This window comes from Coccinella septempunctata, chromosome 4 (assembly GCF_907165205.1).
Source record: "Coccinella septempunctata chromosome 4, icCocSept1.1, whole genome shotgun sequence".
Classification (NCBI taxonomy): domain Eukaryota; kingdom Metazoa; phylum Arthropoda; class Insecta; order Coleoptera; family Coccinellidae; genus Coccinella; species Coccinella septempunctata.
In genome coordinates, this window is record NC_058192.1 from 30,727,232 (window position 1) to 30,744,860 (window position 17,629).

The window sequence follows — 17,629 nt, forward strand, 5'->3', positions numbered from 1 at the left end:
TGCACCCCAAACAAAATTTAAGTCTAAGTCCCGGTCTAAGTCCCGATGTATCACCAAAAATTTTCAAAAATTTTTAAAGTCCAGCGTTACTCGAAGAAAAAAAAAAAAAAATTCAATCAGTCCCACTAAAGTCCGAAAATATTCGAGAAATACCGCACACAATCGCAAGTCACTTCGTATAGTCCGAAAAATTTCCTGAAATTCGAATAGCACCAAAACGCACAGGTTAAATTTCCAAAAAGTTTTCAAAGTTCAATAGCCAGAAAATAAATCACAACAATTGACTTTCAGTTTTCAGAAAAATCAGAAATAATCGGCAGGTTTCAACAGTACAGGTCAAAAGAAAATAGAAAACAGGTAGATAGGTTATCAACAGGTAATAGGTGATTCCCTATTGAACCGATAGGTAAATCACACCTATTAAATTTTACCAACTGTGACAATAAATTCTCAGTTTTTCAACGTCCGGAAATTCACTCACCTTCAATGTGAAATTAAAACAGTTCAATTCAATAAATCAGAAATATGCAATTAGAAATCGGAAATAGTTTTCACTGATATAACGGCGGAATAACAGTTCAGTGTTCAACAACTCAATACAGTAATCGGCAAAAAGAATAATCACAAATTATTTTCAACGGGGTTCAACAGTAGGAAAATTTTCAAAATATAGTCCAATTCAATTCACAGTAAAACAGTTCAATGTGGAGTGGTAGGGAATAAAACACAGTTCAAGTTTATTTTTCACAGTTTTCCGTTCAAGGAATAGTTACTCACTGTTCTGAGGTTTTACTCACTGTTTCGGGAATTCACTCACTGTCCGGTTAATGTCTCTCACCTCAGTTGTTTCCTGATAGATTCTGAACGGTCCCTGCTCGGGCGCCATTTTTGTAACGGGGTTTTCCTCGGTGGACTCGAGCGCCAGCTATTCTTTAAGGGAGAATAGCAAACCTACCCTGGCAGCTACTAGCCGGAGACAGGGTTCCCTTGTGTCTAGGGTGTTAGCGACGCACAATGATAGGCAGAATCAACGTTTACAACTTTTATTTGTCGATTCGAAAAAGGGGAACACAACTAGCACTATTACAAAATTCAGTGACTCGAAATCGGTGAGATTTACAGGGCAAAGACTAACGGAATAACACCGGATCCGATCTCAACGGTATACGGGGGTTAACGGAGTTGTTCGCCAGCCAGAACCTGAGACGTACACTTGACGGACAGATATTGGACTTCAGCCGGGTTAGGGGATAAAAGACAGCACAGAAATACGACGGCTCACCTTCAGGCTCGTTCGGCACTCCCCGGGCCTCCGCACCAGCAGAATGCCTCCCTAACCGTAAAGATGAACACCGGAACGGGGTAAAAAGACGGGAACTGGGGAAAGGGTGTGTCACCCCAAAGTGTCCTCGGTACCCCCTGGGCGTCCGCACCTGCAGGGTACTTTAATGACAGTAGGGGTGAACTAGATGAGACGGGAAATTTCGGGAAAGGGTGAGCCACCCCAAAGTGTCCTCGGTACCCCCTGGGCGTACGCACCTGCAGGGTGCTTTAATGACAGTAGGGGCGGAACTCAGACTCGGGTATGAGAGACGGAAAACTGAAGTTCCAACATTAAAAAAAATATAACGGCGTGTCGTCTTACCTTTGGCTTGGCCACTTGCACTCGCGAAACAGAAAGTAATTCGCCCTAACGGCGGTGAATGAGGAAAAAGCAAAAAAAAGAATTTGAACTCTAATATAAAGAAACAAAAAAAATCTTCTGAAAAATTCCGGCGGACGGCACTAATGATCGTAATTAGCAAGTCGACAGTCAGGAAATCTTAAGTGAAAAGCGTAAGTGAAGTGGCCTGCGGGGGAACATCTGATTTTATACCCACAGGGGGGGTGCGGAAATCAGATGTGCCCGGCAGTCGAAATTCGGTAATTTTGCGTCGATGAAAACGTCTTAACTTCGACTTATCTGTGCTAGCGAACAAAAAACTCGGTTATCTTCCAATTCAGGATGTTTTATACGGTGCGACATCGTTTTTAGGAAATAAAAACGGAATAAAAACGGTGCGGTATGTTTACAATTCCGAACGATGTCGGAATCCTGAATTGGAAATTCGAAAAGATTTCTCGGAAATTAATTCGAAACAAAATTATTTAAAAAGGAAAACTAAAATAATTATTCTAAAATGAGGGAATAGGTTGGAAAACCCATTTTCTCATTACAATATATAGATGTGACAGAATCGCAAACACTGGGGGAGGTGTTGCCTTACTGGTTAGACGAGATCTGAAACACTGTTTTAAAGGAAGATCTGACGAGTCACAAATAGAAACAGTGACGATTGTTGCTGAAATAAATCGACAAAGAGTCGAAGTCACATCGGCAAATAAAAGACCCCCAAATAACTTATTGGAAGAAGAAATCAACAACTTACTAGATGGAACAAACCCGAAAATCTGCATCGGAGATTTTAATTGCAAATCTCCAGAATGGAACAGCAGGATGGAAAACAGAAATGGCAGAAAACTGAAAGATCTCGCTGAAAAACATGAAGCTATCGTTATTGGACCTGAAGAACCAACGTACCTAGCATTCGGAAATGGATTACCAGATATAATTGATATCGCAATTATGAAAAATATCACTAGAGAATTCTCGATAGAGACCTTGTGGGACGGAACCTCTAACCACAACCCCATCGAATTAACAATAGGAGAAGGGCCAAGAAGAGAACTAATGCAAACAAGAGAATACACCGATTGGACGAAATATAGCCATCTGATACAATCGGAGGTAACAGAAATACCAACAATCAATACACCGGAAGACCTAGAAAGAGCAGTTGATAAACTAGAAAAGAATATACTAGATGCCTACAAAAAGAGCACAAGGAAAATAACGAGACCAGCACCGATACATCCACACGGTGATACACCCAGAGAAATCAAAGATCTCATCAGGGAAAATCGGAGACTAAGAAAAACATACAGGCTCATCAAAACAGATATAAATAAGAGAAATCTAAACCGACACAGCCAAGTTCTAAAAAATGCCCTGAAGGACATGAGAACAAATAGATGGAACAAAAGAGTTCAAGAACTAAATACTATCGATCATTCTGCATGGAAAATGCAAAAATGTCTGAGAAGAGAAAAGACTAAAATACCACCTCTCCACGGAGAAAGAGGAATGGCATATACGAATATCGATAAAGCAGAAGCACTCGCGGACTCGATAGAAAGAGAATCGAGAATAAATTACAGACCTGATGACGATAATGACGAGCTGGAAGATCTTGTAGAGAACAACGAAGAAGAAATGAACGAACCACCAGTAGACGACAAAATAGAAAAACCAACTTCTCCATTTGAAATAAAAGAGATAATCAGAAGCTTGAAAAATAGAAAAGCTCCCGGAAGTGATGAAATAACGAATGCTATGTTGGAGAAATTACCTAGAAAAGGTATAGCTGCTCTCACAAATATTGCAAACGGTATAATGAGGACTGAACACTATCCGGAAAAGTGGAAAACTGCAGAAGTCATAGTGTTCAACAAACCAGGCAAAGATAAAAAATTCCCCCAAAACTACAGGCCGATAAGTTTATTGTCCGCCCTGGGAAAAGTAGTAGAAAGGGTAATCGCTAGGAGGCTTACAGAAGAAACTGAAAATCTGAATCTCATTCCAGCAGAGCAATTCGGATTCAGAAGAGACCACTCAACTGAACAGCAATTACTGAGACTCACAGAATACATAACAGAAGGTTTCCAAAATAAACAAGCAACCGGTCTTGTACCACTAGATGTCGCCAGAGCATTCGACAGAGTATGGCATGAAGGATTGATTTACAAAATGAGATATGCTGGATATCCAATGAAACTGTGCAAGTTGATTAGGAATTATTTGAGGAACAGAAGATTCTACGTGAAAGTGGAAGGAGAAAACTCCACAACCAGATATATGGAAGCAGGGGTGCCTCAAGGGTCAGTACTTGGGCCGTTACTGTATAACATATATATTCACGATATACCAAAATCTCCAAGGACTATGCTGACACTATATGCCGACGACACAGGAATCGCAATGCGACATCGCAAGCCAGAAATCATAGAAGGAATATTACAAGAAGCTATAGATTAAATAAATGACTGGTGTATTAAATGGAAAATAAAGCTCAACGGACAAAAGAGCCAAGCGATATTACTGCAGAAGAGGAGACTAAGAACTACAACAAATCTAGAGGTAGATGGAGAAGAAATCGAATGGAAAAACGAAGCGAAATATTTAGGTATCACACTAGACAATGGTCTAACATGGAGAAGCCATATCAAACAAGCCGTTGTACAATTCAGCCAATAAAATCGCTGCCTGACTTTTTCCAACGTCTTGGTTATCCCGAAATGTCCACCTGACGTTCCATTATGTAATCTGGTCAGAATGTCTGTCACACGGCTCTTCGGCACAATCAACTGAAGTCTCTGCTCAGTTCCATCTTCATTTTCCCAACAACGTTTCAGAAGACCTCTATCAATCTTCAGCGTTTCCCATTGTGCCCAATACGACTTTATATTCTGACTCAGTCTGGATACTTCTTCCCAAGTAGGTTGTCTACCGCTCTTCTTCCAACTCAGGATTACTTTCAAGTCGTTATCTTCCTCTTGTGCTCTTTGAATTTCTTCAGGTAGCCAGTCGTCTTCGATTACGGTGGTCCGCCTTAAATCGATCTTTTCTTCCAGGCGCGAACAATGGCTGCAATTCTCGGGACAAGGTCTTCTTGATAACGCGTCTACATTGCGATGGCTAGTCCCCGCTCTGTGTTCAGTGTCAAAGTCATACTCTTGCAGCCTCTCAATCCATCTAGCCACTTGTCCTTCCGGGTTCTTAAAACTCAGGAGCCATTTCAAAGCAGCATGGTCCGTTCTTAGTAAGAATTTCCTTCCGTACAAATATTTGTAGAAATGTTCTACGGACTTGATGACTGCTAAAAGTTCTCTCCTGGTCACGCAATAATTCCGTTCTGGTTTGGACAACACCTTGCTGAAGTACCCGATGACTCTTTCCTGTCCATCCTGAACTTGCGATAGAACGCCCCCAATGGCTGTATTACTGGCATCGGTGTCGAGCACAAATTTACCTTCAGCCCTTACGTAACTCAGAACTGGAGCTGTGACCAGAGCCCTTTTCAATCGTTCGAAGGCTTCAGTGCAATCATCGGACCATATGTACTCCTGTCCATCTTCCGTCAATTTCGTTAGCGGCTTGGCAACGTTGGCAAAACCAGGTACAAATCTTCTATAATAAGTGCAAAGGCCTAAGAAACTCCGCAACTCACTCTTGTCTTTCGGAATAGGCCATTCCTGTACTGCCTTGATCTTATCCGGATCAACTTTCACACCTCCTCGTAAAACTACGTGTCCTAAATATTTCACTCCTGTTCGAAACAGATTACATTTTTTTGGACTGAGCTTCAGGTTGGCATCACGAAGTCGCTGGAAAACCTCGGATAGGTTGGGTAAGTGATCTTGGAATGATTTTCCCACTACTATCACATCATCTAGATACACCAGACAAGTTTTACAGGAGAGTCCTCTCAATATTGTCTCCATCAGACGTTCAAATGTGGCAGAAGCATTGCATAGACCGAAAGGCATAACATTAAACTGCCACAGACCCGTTCCAATACTGAAGGCAGTCTTTTCTTTGTCTTTTGGATCCAAGCCAACCTGCCAATATCCACTCTCCAGATCCAAGGTGGAAAACCAACGTGATCTCGAGAGTGTATCCAGGGTATCATCAATTCTCGTTCAGGGATAGCAGTCCTTTTTCGTGGCCTGATTGAGCTGAATCTAGTAGTTCCATCCTTCTTCTTCACTAATACTACGGGCGATGTCCAGGGGCTATCGGACGGTTCGATTACACCTTCTCTCGCCATGTCTTCAATAATCCTTTCAGCTTCTTCTCTTTTTGCCAGAGAAAGACGTCTAGGATGCTGTCGGATAGGTTATGCATCACCAGTATTGATCTTATGCTGCACAACATCGGTCTTCCCTGCTTTTCCGTCCGTAGCAAAAACGTCGGAGAACGTTTGAACCAATTTTCTCACTTCGAGTAGTTGGTATCGGTCGAGCTCTTGACCTTTTGAAGTGAGGAGGGACACCAGTTCTTCAGAATTCTTTTGCGATTTTGAGACTTCTGCAGTACTTATCCCACCCGAAATATGGTACATAGGTACACCACGTCCAATCAAGGTATCCTTCTTCAGGGTGATTGGGAACATGTTGACATTGAGCAGTCGGATGGGAATACTGTCTCTTACCCTTACCAAGGTCTTCCCAAGTAATAGTCCTTTAGCTAAGGTTGTATCATCACAGGGCTCAATTACTCTCACGCAGCCATTCCTCGTTACATCGTCACATCTACCAGTCACTATGCCTTCAGTTCGCCCTGGCAACGTGATGTCCTCGGTCAGTCGAATCCAATATATCTTGTCCTCCACATCATTGAATGGTATCTCTCAGTTCCTAGCCGAAGTACATCACTCTTCATATCCAATTGGCATCCAAGCTTCTTAACAAGGTCCAATCCCAGAATAACTTCTTCCGTGATTCCAGCTACCAGAACTTCGTGGCTAACTGTTGTGTTTCCCAATTCAATAGTGGAGACGATCGATCCATAAGTCGGTATTTCTTGTCCAGACGCAGTTCGGAATTTGATCCTAACTGGGCGAATCTTGAATCCTTCAGTAATTTCTGGTCGAGCCAGTGTCTACCAGTATTTTCACACTTCTATCATTTATCTTTCCTGGGATAACTATGCTTGATAAATCCTTAGACATTATTCCTCGGATTATCACTTCGGGGGCATTTTTGGCTTGGGTCGATTTATGCCCCTTATCATACCGACCCCTGCTGTGACTCTTTTTCCAATTCTGGACAGTTTCGCTTGAAATGCCCACTTTTATTGCAGTTCCAGCACACAGCATCCTTTTTCCTAACTTGTGATATTCTGCGGATTTCTTCCCTGACAATGTCCTCAATAGATCGGTCTGTTTCTTGGACTTGTCTTACACGAAGGTGTCCTCTATGCGATGCTTGCTTCGCTGCCTCAATTTCCAAAGCCTGGGCTAAAGCATCATCTATAGTTCTAGGGCGTGCTAGTCTCAGGGCTTGTTTTATTTCACTATCTTTCATCCCATCCACGAATGTCTTGATTGATAGCCGTTCCAGGAAGCTATCTGAAGCAGATGGAAAAGCCAGCCTGACTAATCTCGCCACATCAGCTTCAAACTCCTGGAGATTTTCCCCTGTTTTCTGCACTCGGTTCCTTATTTGTGCATGGTACACTTGTTGTAGATGAGCATCACCATATCTCATCTGAAGTTTCGATGTAAGAACTTCGTAACAGGCTTGTTGACTCTCCGGGATCGTCTGCAGAATGTTGAGTGCCTCTCCTCGTAGAGCTATAATTAATGCCGTGGCTTTTTCGTTGTCGTTCCAATTGTTCGCCAGGGCAGCAGCTTCAAACTGTTTTTGATATGTCGACCAGGGTATTTTTCCATCAAAAGTTGGAGGCTTGATCTTCATTCTATTATCTTCGCCGTCATATATAGGGTTGAACATAAAATGCTGCCAGACTATCTTTGTGAGCACATCAGATACACATCCGAGATTCATACACACCATACAAGAAATAGGAACAACTTTTATGTGGAAACATTCCGCACGAGCTCTACATCAGGATCTACTTTGATTGGAGGATTAAAATTTTATAATGGTTTACCTAGCGAGATGAAGAGATGTACCAATTATAGAGAATTCAAGAGATTGTTGATTTCTCACGTTAAGGGGCATTTTTGAGTTTTTCTTTCACTTACTTTACAGGTTGTAAATAGTTGATCAACTAATAAAATTATTATTATTATTATTATTATTATTATTATTATTATTATTATTATTATTATTATTTTCCGCTTTCGCTGTGCGGTAGGGTGTTGAAGCCAGAATATCTGTTCTGTTTGACATTCTCTTCAAGGAATCTATCAATTTGGCATGATGTTCAATTATTCCTGTCATTTCTTCAAACTTTCCGTTAACCTTGTCAAACTTTTCATCAACCTCGTCAAATTTTCCACTGACTATATCGAATCTCTCGTCCACTTTATCGAATTTTCCATTTATGGTTTCCAGTTTCTCATCCAATTTATCTGTAAGTTGACTCACCACATCGGTACAATTCTCCCTAATCTGGTCCATTTTCTCATTCAATTTCTCATCAATTTTCTCATTTAATCTTCTGGAATTTTCTTCCATTTGTTCATTCAACTAACATGAGTTCTCGTCCATTTTCTCATTCAAATTTCGGGAATTTTCTTCCATTCTTTCGTTCATCTTACTCAAAAAGTCCATTACCCCTTGAGTCTCCATTGCGTTCTGTAATCTTGTTGTCACTGGCATAAACAAATAACCGAAAATATTTATTACATACCAGTTATTTATAAGGTACCTAACAAAGTTAGGTACATAGGTTTCGTTAATGCCAGCTGATGTGCTGATCTCTCTTTTCTGTTGTGCGAAAAGGGACCTTATCGACTCGAGTGATAAGAAACGGGAACAGGTCCCTGGTGAAGCTGGATGCGTTTACATTCGTGTTGGAAAATCTCGAATTTCTGAAGCATTTTTTCTCGTATTTCCTGTCTGTTTTCCGAGTCGAGAGTAGTACGCGCCTATGGTCCGATTATTCATCTTTCGTTTTGCATTATTCGCGGACACGGACGTGCGGCGGTTTTCGAAAAAACAGAGAATTCCCGAACCTCTAAATCAGCTGATTTTCCCCTCTTACCTCTCCCACTCGGTGCTTACGAAATTAGTAGTACGAGACTAGTAAGCCCAGCGATCTATTTTATCGGTGGATTCATCTTTTACCACCAAATCAAAAAAAAGTCATGAGCGAAAATAACTACGACACCGTAGTGATGTTGAAGTGACTATTCTACCACGGTCGATACCGTATGTCTGATATCAATTCTGCAGTCTGTTAATTTTTTTCCTTATTTAGAATATAAAGCCGAAGCGAATAATGGGCTATATGAAAGGAAGGATGGAGTGAAATTTCTAGATTTATACGTTTTTTTTTCTATTCAGAATATTTTACTGATTTCTACTCCAGACTCCAGGAGAAATATCAGTTCAAAATAGACGGTCAAAGAAATTGATGGATAGAGTGAATAGAAAGATGAATAAAATATCCTGACATAATTTTTTTTCCATACTGAAAGCCCTAGAGCTCCAACTCTAAGGATTAAAATGAACCACCACTATTCTGTAGACGATGGAGGGAATGTTCTTCATATTTTTTCGAATGTAAAAAACGACTGGCCAATAAAATTGATAGAGGAATGCATCAGATTTACTCAGAAAAATTTCCAATTGTTGACTGCTCTAGAGCTCTAACACATTCATTCACACTACGATCGAGTATATGTTCTTCTTTTTTGTTTTGAAAATTCAAAATGGCCAAGGAAATTTATTTCCCCATGCACCCGTTCCATGAGTTCTCTTGGATGGCCATTTCGAATTTTGAAAAAAGAAGCACATGCGCTCCATCGTAACTAGAATTTCGTTTTCACAGTTGGGGTGGTTTTTCTGAGTACATACTGATACAATCTTTTATCCACCAATTTTTTGGCCGGCCATTTTGAACTTGGAAAATGAGAAATTTGCGCTTCATCGTAGACTGAAATTTATTTCCCCATGCACCCATTCCATAAATTTTCATGGATGGCCATTTTGAATTTTGAAATAAAGAGGAACATGCGCTCCATCGTAAAAAGAATTTCGGTTCATTTTCATCGTTGGAGGTGGTTTTTCTGAGTACATTCTGATACAATCCTTTATCCACCAATTTTCTTGGACGGACATTTTGAACTTGGAAAATGAAGAATATGCGCTTCATCGTAGATGAATAGTTCATTTCGATGCATGAACAAAAAAATTATGTTAGGGATATTTTAGTCATTCCTCTATGTACATACTTTAGCCATCAATTTCCTTAGCCAGATGTTTTGAACAGATTTATTTTCTGGAGGAGCAATCCTTAAAACATTCTGAATAGAAGAAAAATCGGTTCATTTGATCGTTGGATGTGACGTTCTAGGGCTGTTATAATGAAAAAAATATATTTTTCTGAATACATTCCTCTATCCACCAATTTTCTTGGCAGGCCATTCCGAATTTCAAAAATGAGGAATAGACGCTTCATCGTAAACTGAATAGTTCATCTTGATCCTTAGAGCTGTAGTATGAAAAAAAATTATATTAGGGATATTTTAGTCATCCCTTTATGCCCTTTAGCCATGAATATCTTTGGCCGGTTATTTTGAACTGACTTATCTTGTGGAGAAGGATTCCTTGAAACATTTCTGTATCCACCTATTTTCTTGGCCGGCTATACTATAAGGAAAATTGAGGAATATGCGCTTCATCGTAGACTGAATACTGAATAGTTCATTTTCATACTCGGAGCTGTAGTATGAACAAAAAATTATGTTAAGGATATTTTAGTCATATCTATATGTACTTTAGCCATCAATTTGCTTGACTTGGATGTTTTGAACTGATCTATCTTCTGGAGAAGAAATCCTTAAAACATTCTGAATAAGAAAAATCGGTTCATTTGATCGTTGGGGGTGGCGTTCTGGGGCTGTCAGAATGCAACAAAAATTTTTTCTGATTACATTCTGATTAGGTTAAGGATATTTTAGTCATAGCTATATGTACTTTAGCCATCAATTTCCTTGACTTGGATGTTTTGAACTGATCTATCTTCTGGAGAAGAAATCCTTAAAACATTCTGAATAAGAAAAATCGGTTCATTTGATCGTTGGGGGTGGCGTTCTGGGGCTGTCAGAATGCAACAAAAATTTTTTCTGATTACATTCTGATACATTCCTCTATCCACCAATTTTTTTGCCGGCCATTCCGAACTTGAAAAATGAGGACTAAGCGCTGCATCGTAGACTGAATTTTGATACTCAGAGCTGTAATATGAACCAAAAATTATGTTAGGATATTTTAGTCATCCCTCTATGTACTTTAAGCGATCAATTTCCTTGGCCGGATGTTTTGGACTGATCTATCGTCTGGAGAAAGAATCATTTAAATATTCTAAATAAAAAAAAATCGGTTCATTTGATCGTTGGAGGTGGTGTTCCAGGGCTGTCAGAATGGAAGAAAATTCACATTCTGAAACATTTCTCTATCCACCAATTTTCTTGGCCGGTCATTCTGAGCTTGAAAAATGAGGAATAGGCGCTTCATCGTAGACTGAATAGTTCATTTCGATCTTCGCAGCTGTAGTATGCACAAAAGATTATGTTAGGATATTTAAGTCATCCCTCTATGTACTTTAGCCATCAATTTCCTTGGCCCGATGTTTTGAACTGATCTATCTTCTGAGAAGGAATCCTTAAAACATTCTGAATAAGAAAAATCGGTTCATTTGATCGTTGGTGGTGGCGTTCTGGGGCTGTTAGAATGAAACAAAATTTTTTTCTGATTACATTCTGATACATTCCTCTATCCACCAATTTTCTTTGCCGGCCATTCCGAACTTGAAAAATGAGGAATAGGCGCTGCATCGTAGACTGAATAGTTCATTTTGATACTCAGAGCTGTAATATGAACCAAAAATTATGTTTTAGTCATCCCTCTATGTACCTACTTTAAGCGATCAATTTCCTTGGCCGAATGTTTTGGACTGTTTTATCGTCTGGAGAAAGAATCCTTTAAATATACTAAATAGAAAAAAAAATATTCCATGAGCTGTGATTTTCAACATCAATGCATTTTAGATTTCAGGATACATAATATATCATAACATTGAATAATTTTTATAAATCTACTATTTCATAGGGTTTTTTTTTCTATTCAAAATATTTTACTATTTCTACTCCGGGAGAAATATCAGTTCAAAATGGAGGGTCAGAAAATTGATGGATAGAGTGAACAGAGGATTGCATAAATATCCTAATATCAGGGGCGGATGGGACCACCGGGGAACCGGGAAGATTCCCGGTGGCCGGGGAACCGGGAAGATTCCCGGTGGCCGGTCGATTGTTGGGCCAGAGGGCTGGTCAGTTCGTACCATTTTCTTTTCCTCGGCGGAACATATTTGACGTCGATATTTTTATTTTTACAAATATTGAAAACCAATTCAAAACGAATGTTGGGAAAACTACCAATAAATTATGTTTCAATAAGTTTTGAAAATAATATTGATAAAATTAAATTTTTCCTGAACAACTGGCATAAACAGGGTGGCTTGAAACGTAATTAAATACAGAAGCTGCAAAAAACTCTACACTTGATTGTTTGATTATTATGCTGAACTTGCCTTATACGAATGTTTTAAGTTACCAGTCCATGGGACACGGGGTGTGAAAGTAAATTTTAGTTATGTGATATTAAACCTCTGTTTTTAATATCACACTACCAAACTTTACTTTATTACTTTATTTAATATTATTTGACAGAAGCTTGCTCGCTATAGAAAATACAAAATCGGCCAACTTAGTATTTGAAGATGCATAGATTGCAATTCGATTATGTAAAACGAAAATCTCCTTAAAAAGGTTAAGGTTATTGAGGAAATATATATTTTCTGACAGGATAGGTCTCTTCTTTGAGATCTAGCTGTTTATATAATCTACACTGAAACGAGTTATATGAGTATTCTTATTTCTCAACAAAAAACTCCTACAACTCAATTTTCTTGTTTCTACACTCGAAATTATCATTATTATAAATTTTTGGGTTTTCCACATCACGAAACTAGCAACATTAGGCGTGTTTAGCTAAATGGCCATTTATAGATTTCATTCAAGTTTCGAATAATATGTATATGTATAAATGTATAAGCGCTTCTTCAAAATTTATTTAGGTACAGTGGGTGTCTTACGTAAGTGGGTCACTGGATTGCACCTTATTCGTTCAGCAAGATCTTGAAGTAAAGAATTAATATGATGATATTTCAAGGTATATAAAAATATGATATCGAAAAAACTATCTAACATAATCATGGAAAGCTATTATGGTAAAAAACTTAAAAACCATTTTTCAAATTAGTAAAAATTCTTCAGTGTCGACTGGCTTAGAAATTTATGGTAGGGGAGAGTTCCTTTGAATTGGACAGCCCATGAACCGGACGCTACAGTTTTCTACTACACAATTCCCATTTTCGCAACATCGATCGAGATCTCTTGGAAAATGGCCGCCCCTGTGGCTCGCGCCTTGTTGCGAAAATGGGATTCACGTAAAGAATGCTAAATTACTATAGAGTGTAGTCAGTGTAGTAAAAATCTGTAGTGTCCGGTTCATGGGCTGTCCAATTCAAAGGAACTCTCCCCTACATAGAGAATATTTCTAACTAATAGTATTTGCATCCATGTTCATCAAACTGAAGAAAGATAGCAGGAATTTGGACACTTGTTATTCAAAAATTTTTATTCAAAATTTGCCGACGTTTCGGAGAAGCATTTCTCCTTTCTCAAGGCTGTGAGAAACAAGTAAAAGTTAACGTTTGACATAGGAGACGAAAGCCATGACAAAGCACTCACCTTATTTTATTCTATTTAAAGAAGAAAATCTTGAATCGTCAAACATAAGAAAAATGAGAAAAATAAGTTGGACATTCGCAAGATATCGTAACAAAATTGTTGTTCTATAGTATATCCAAATCCAAGAGGCCAGCGGTAAACATTGCAGCATGAAGTGATCACGCGTCAAGAACGTGATAACGCAGAGGTGTACTAATAAATTGAATTCCGAGAGCGTTATATTTTAAAACTTTTTGAGTGTTCCAGTTTCGGTGAAAAATGTGTATGCTTATCTACGAGTCTGAGTAATGAACAATTAATCTAAAGTTCCCACTTTAATAAATACTATGTATATAAATGTGTAACAATATTTTTTTTGTAAAAGTGACTACCCCGTAGTGTCGTCAGAAGATGCAGAACTTTCCTCTAAGTTGACGATGACTGGTGTTATATCATCCATAATATTATCCAGTTTCCACATGTCTACCTCAACTTTTTGTTTGACATGTTTCACGCACTTTCTCCATCTTTCGGAAGTAACCCGTGAGAGAGCCTCTTGAAAAAGATTTTGGACGTCAGCCATTTTAAATGTGGTGTTTTTATCTGCCACAAAATTCTTGACATCGGCCCAAATCAATTCAATAGGGTTCAGTTCGCAGTGGTAGGGCGGTAATCTAAGTACAGTAATATTTTGGGCCTTTGCGGTTTCATCCACAATGTATTTTTCAAAGTTTTCTTTGTTCTGCCTGACTATCTGCAACTATTGCGCTTTTATGAGGTCAGGGGTGAAATCAATATTTTTCTCCCTCAACCATTGTTGGATATCACTCTTTCTGAATTGTGAATTAGGAATTTTTTCCATTTTCCTTGAATGGTAAGGAGCATTATCTAAAACTACTATAGAATTTTCCTCCAATTTAGGAACTATACCCTCGACCACTTTTCGAATGACTGACCATCCATTTCTTCATGGTAGTCACCAGTTTTTTTGGATTGGAAAGTCCAGAGTCCTCCAGTTAAAAAACCAGTGTCACTGCCAATATGACACACTATAATTCTTTGCCCTTTGCCTGGAAAAATATATTCACTTCATTTGAAAAACAATGTTGAAATTGTTTTCCACCAAAAAGGTACTTACATCAAGTTTCACAAAACTTTGATTGCTCGATCAACGATTTGGCATTCGATTTCCCGAAGGAAATCATTGAAACTTTCATATTTCCGAATATATTGGAGGAGTAGCAGTTGAGAATCATCAAATGGGCGTGTATAGATAATTATTTGGTGAAAGAATGATATTCAGAATGCTTATGACCAACTTATCGACTGAAAACTAATTGACGTTCATCCGTCACTCGATCGTTGATTCTCTGATCAAGCTTTATGAAACCAAAGGGTTAAACTCAAAATTCAAGACCTTCCCAGACGGATTTTTAATCCAGTAGATAATCCAGCAAGTAACGCTTGCCGAGAAGATGTAACTGTTTCATCGGTCCACACTTTGGATTTAGTATGACCGGTATTTACCCAAGTTCCATCCAAGCAGTAAATCTTCCTGTTTTCATCACGGAAGGTCCTAATTCTCGTGAGATAGTTTCTTCTCCAACATTTAATGTCGTCACGGTTCATTAAAAAACTGTTGCGTTGGCGACGTCCATATTTGAAATTAAGTTTTTCCAATATTATAGAGAAGGTACTCTTCTTAAAATTTGGCAAGTTCGAGTCTTCATTAACTATTTTTAATACTTTCTCTATAGTCGGGTGTTCATTTCTGAAGAAAAACTCGTGAACTTTTCGCCGTATTACATTTTTATCGAAATCTGATAAGGACTCCCATTTGGTGTTCCGATTTTGATTTGTTGCCGGCTGTGATAGAACACCGGAATTTATGTATTCGGAAATAATTCTCCTAACACTTCGAGCTCCAATGCCAACTCTCTGCAACTCGGAGTTCTACGTCCTTTAAACACATTCCTGCATTTTGAATAATCTCAATTTTATAAGTATTCAAAATCATATCTTTTATCTCGGCACTGAAGTGTCGTTTCAGACGTCTCTTTTTTGGAGGACTTAAGTCAACACGCGATTCCTCAGCAGTATCAGTACTTGACATTATCTTAAATGCTTGTAACTTGAATAACTTGCTACAACTATAAACCAATTTACGAAAGAAAAAGCAATGAATGATCTCTGCAGTTCTGCACAACAATTCGCATACAATCAATGAATCAAACGTAATGCGGTACTGCATTACTCCCACCTGCAAACATGGCGTTCCTGATGCTTTGACCAATAAGAGGAGTACCTTAAATAAGATCACGCGTTGGTCAGTTTGTTTACGCTGGCCTCTCGGATTTGGATAGACTATAGAAAGATTTTTTGTTGAGTTCTGTTACATGGGTAAATTTGAAGACTGTCATAAGTGTCGAGGTTAAAAAGGAACCAACACAGAATACATTTTCTTTTTCTTTTTTCTTTTTTCCGGGTTAGTGGTATGTCACAGCCATCAGCGCCATCTATGCCAACATGAAACAAACAGTACATTGCACAAAGTTGCTAACAAACCGAGACAAAACTACATGTTAGCTATGAGGCTATGGTACACCGAGCTTAAGTCCTGCGTGTCCTCTCTAAAATTCACCGTGCACTGTCTTTGTATGTGTATCATTTCACTAATGAGTCTTCTATTATAGCCTGATTCTTTGTCCAATATGGAAACATTCGAGAAGTCGAAACTATGTGAACTCACTATTGCATGTGTGGCTAGTGCCGTCCTCTGTGTACTTTTATCCCTCTTGTTTACGTCATTTTGGTGTTGTCTGATCCTGTCCTGGAGCAACTGCTTGGTTTGGCCCACATAACATCTCTCGCAGTCACCACACGGAATCTTGTATATCACCTCTGATTGTTGTAGGATGGGGGTGTCGTCTTTGAGCTTAGTGAAGAATCTCTTCTTTACATTGATCTTATTGTAAAAGGCAGCTGTCACATTGTGCTCCCGAAACACCCTGTTTATCTGGTATGACAGCCCTGGATACATAACCAGTCTTGTGAACCTCCTAACACTGTTATCATTACTGGCTGAAGGCTCTTCCAATCCCTGTGTGACATACTCCCGTTGTTGTTTTCTTTTGTACTCGTTGATTATGGTCTTGATGTAGTGAAGTGGATAGTTGTTTCTTCGTAATATTTTCGTGACCTTATCTAAATTTTGTGGTATGAACCTCTCATTGCTGAGTGATACAGCTCTGTTGACCAGATTGAACGCCACATTTCTCTTTTGGCTATAACTGTGGTTAGACAAGTAGTTAATACATCTGCCCGAATGTGTGGGCTTAGTATACCAGTTGGTGATAAGTCTATTGTTTTCTCTTACAATAAGTAGATCCAAAAATGGAATGCTGCAGTCTTTTTCCATTTCAAGGGTGAATTTTATTTTCTGATGATAGGAATTGAACACACTTAATGTTGTCTCTATCTGTGATTTCGGTACAAGAAGAAGTGTATCGTCCACATACAACTTTATTAACGGAATTGCAAAATTCAACCTAGATACTACATAACGGAATAGGGCGTGCATGACTATATCAGCAAATGATGGGCTCTCCGGTGCGCCCATCGCTGTGCCATCCCTTTGTTTAAAAAATCTTCCACGGAATACGAAATAGCCCCCATCAAAACACAAGTCAACCAGCTGCAGGAACTCCTGCTTTTCAAGGACTGTAAAACTTCTAATGTAGTGCCAGCTCTGTGTCAACGCTGTCTTCACCAAACTTTTAGGAATGTTCGTAAACAAAGATACCACGTCCAGATATATGAGAACATAATCATCTGGTACCTCGATCAGTCTCAGCTCCTCCACCAAAGTATGCGAGTTCTTGACATTGTATACTGACGTGGAAAGAACACCATTAAGGATGGTGTGTATGTATCTTCCTATCTTATGAGTGGGTGAATTGATACAGCTAACTATAGGTCTGAGTTTTAACCCTTCTTTGTGTGTTTTCCTGAGAAAATAGATCTTGGGGGAGACGCTATTGTGA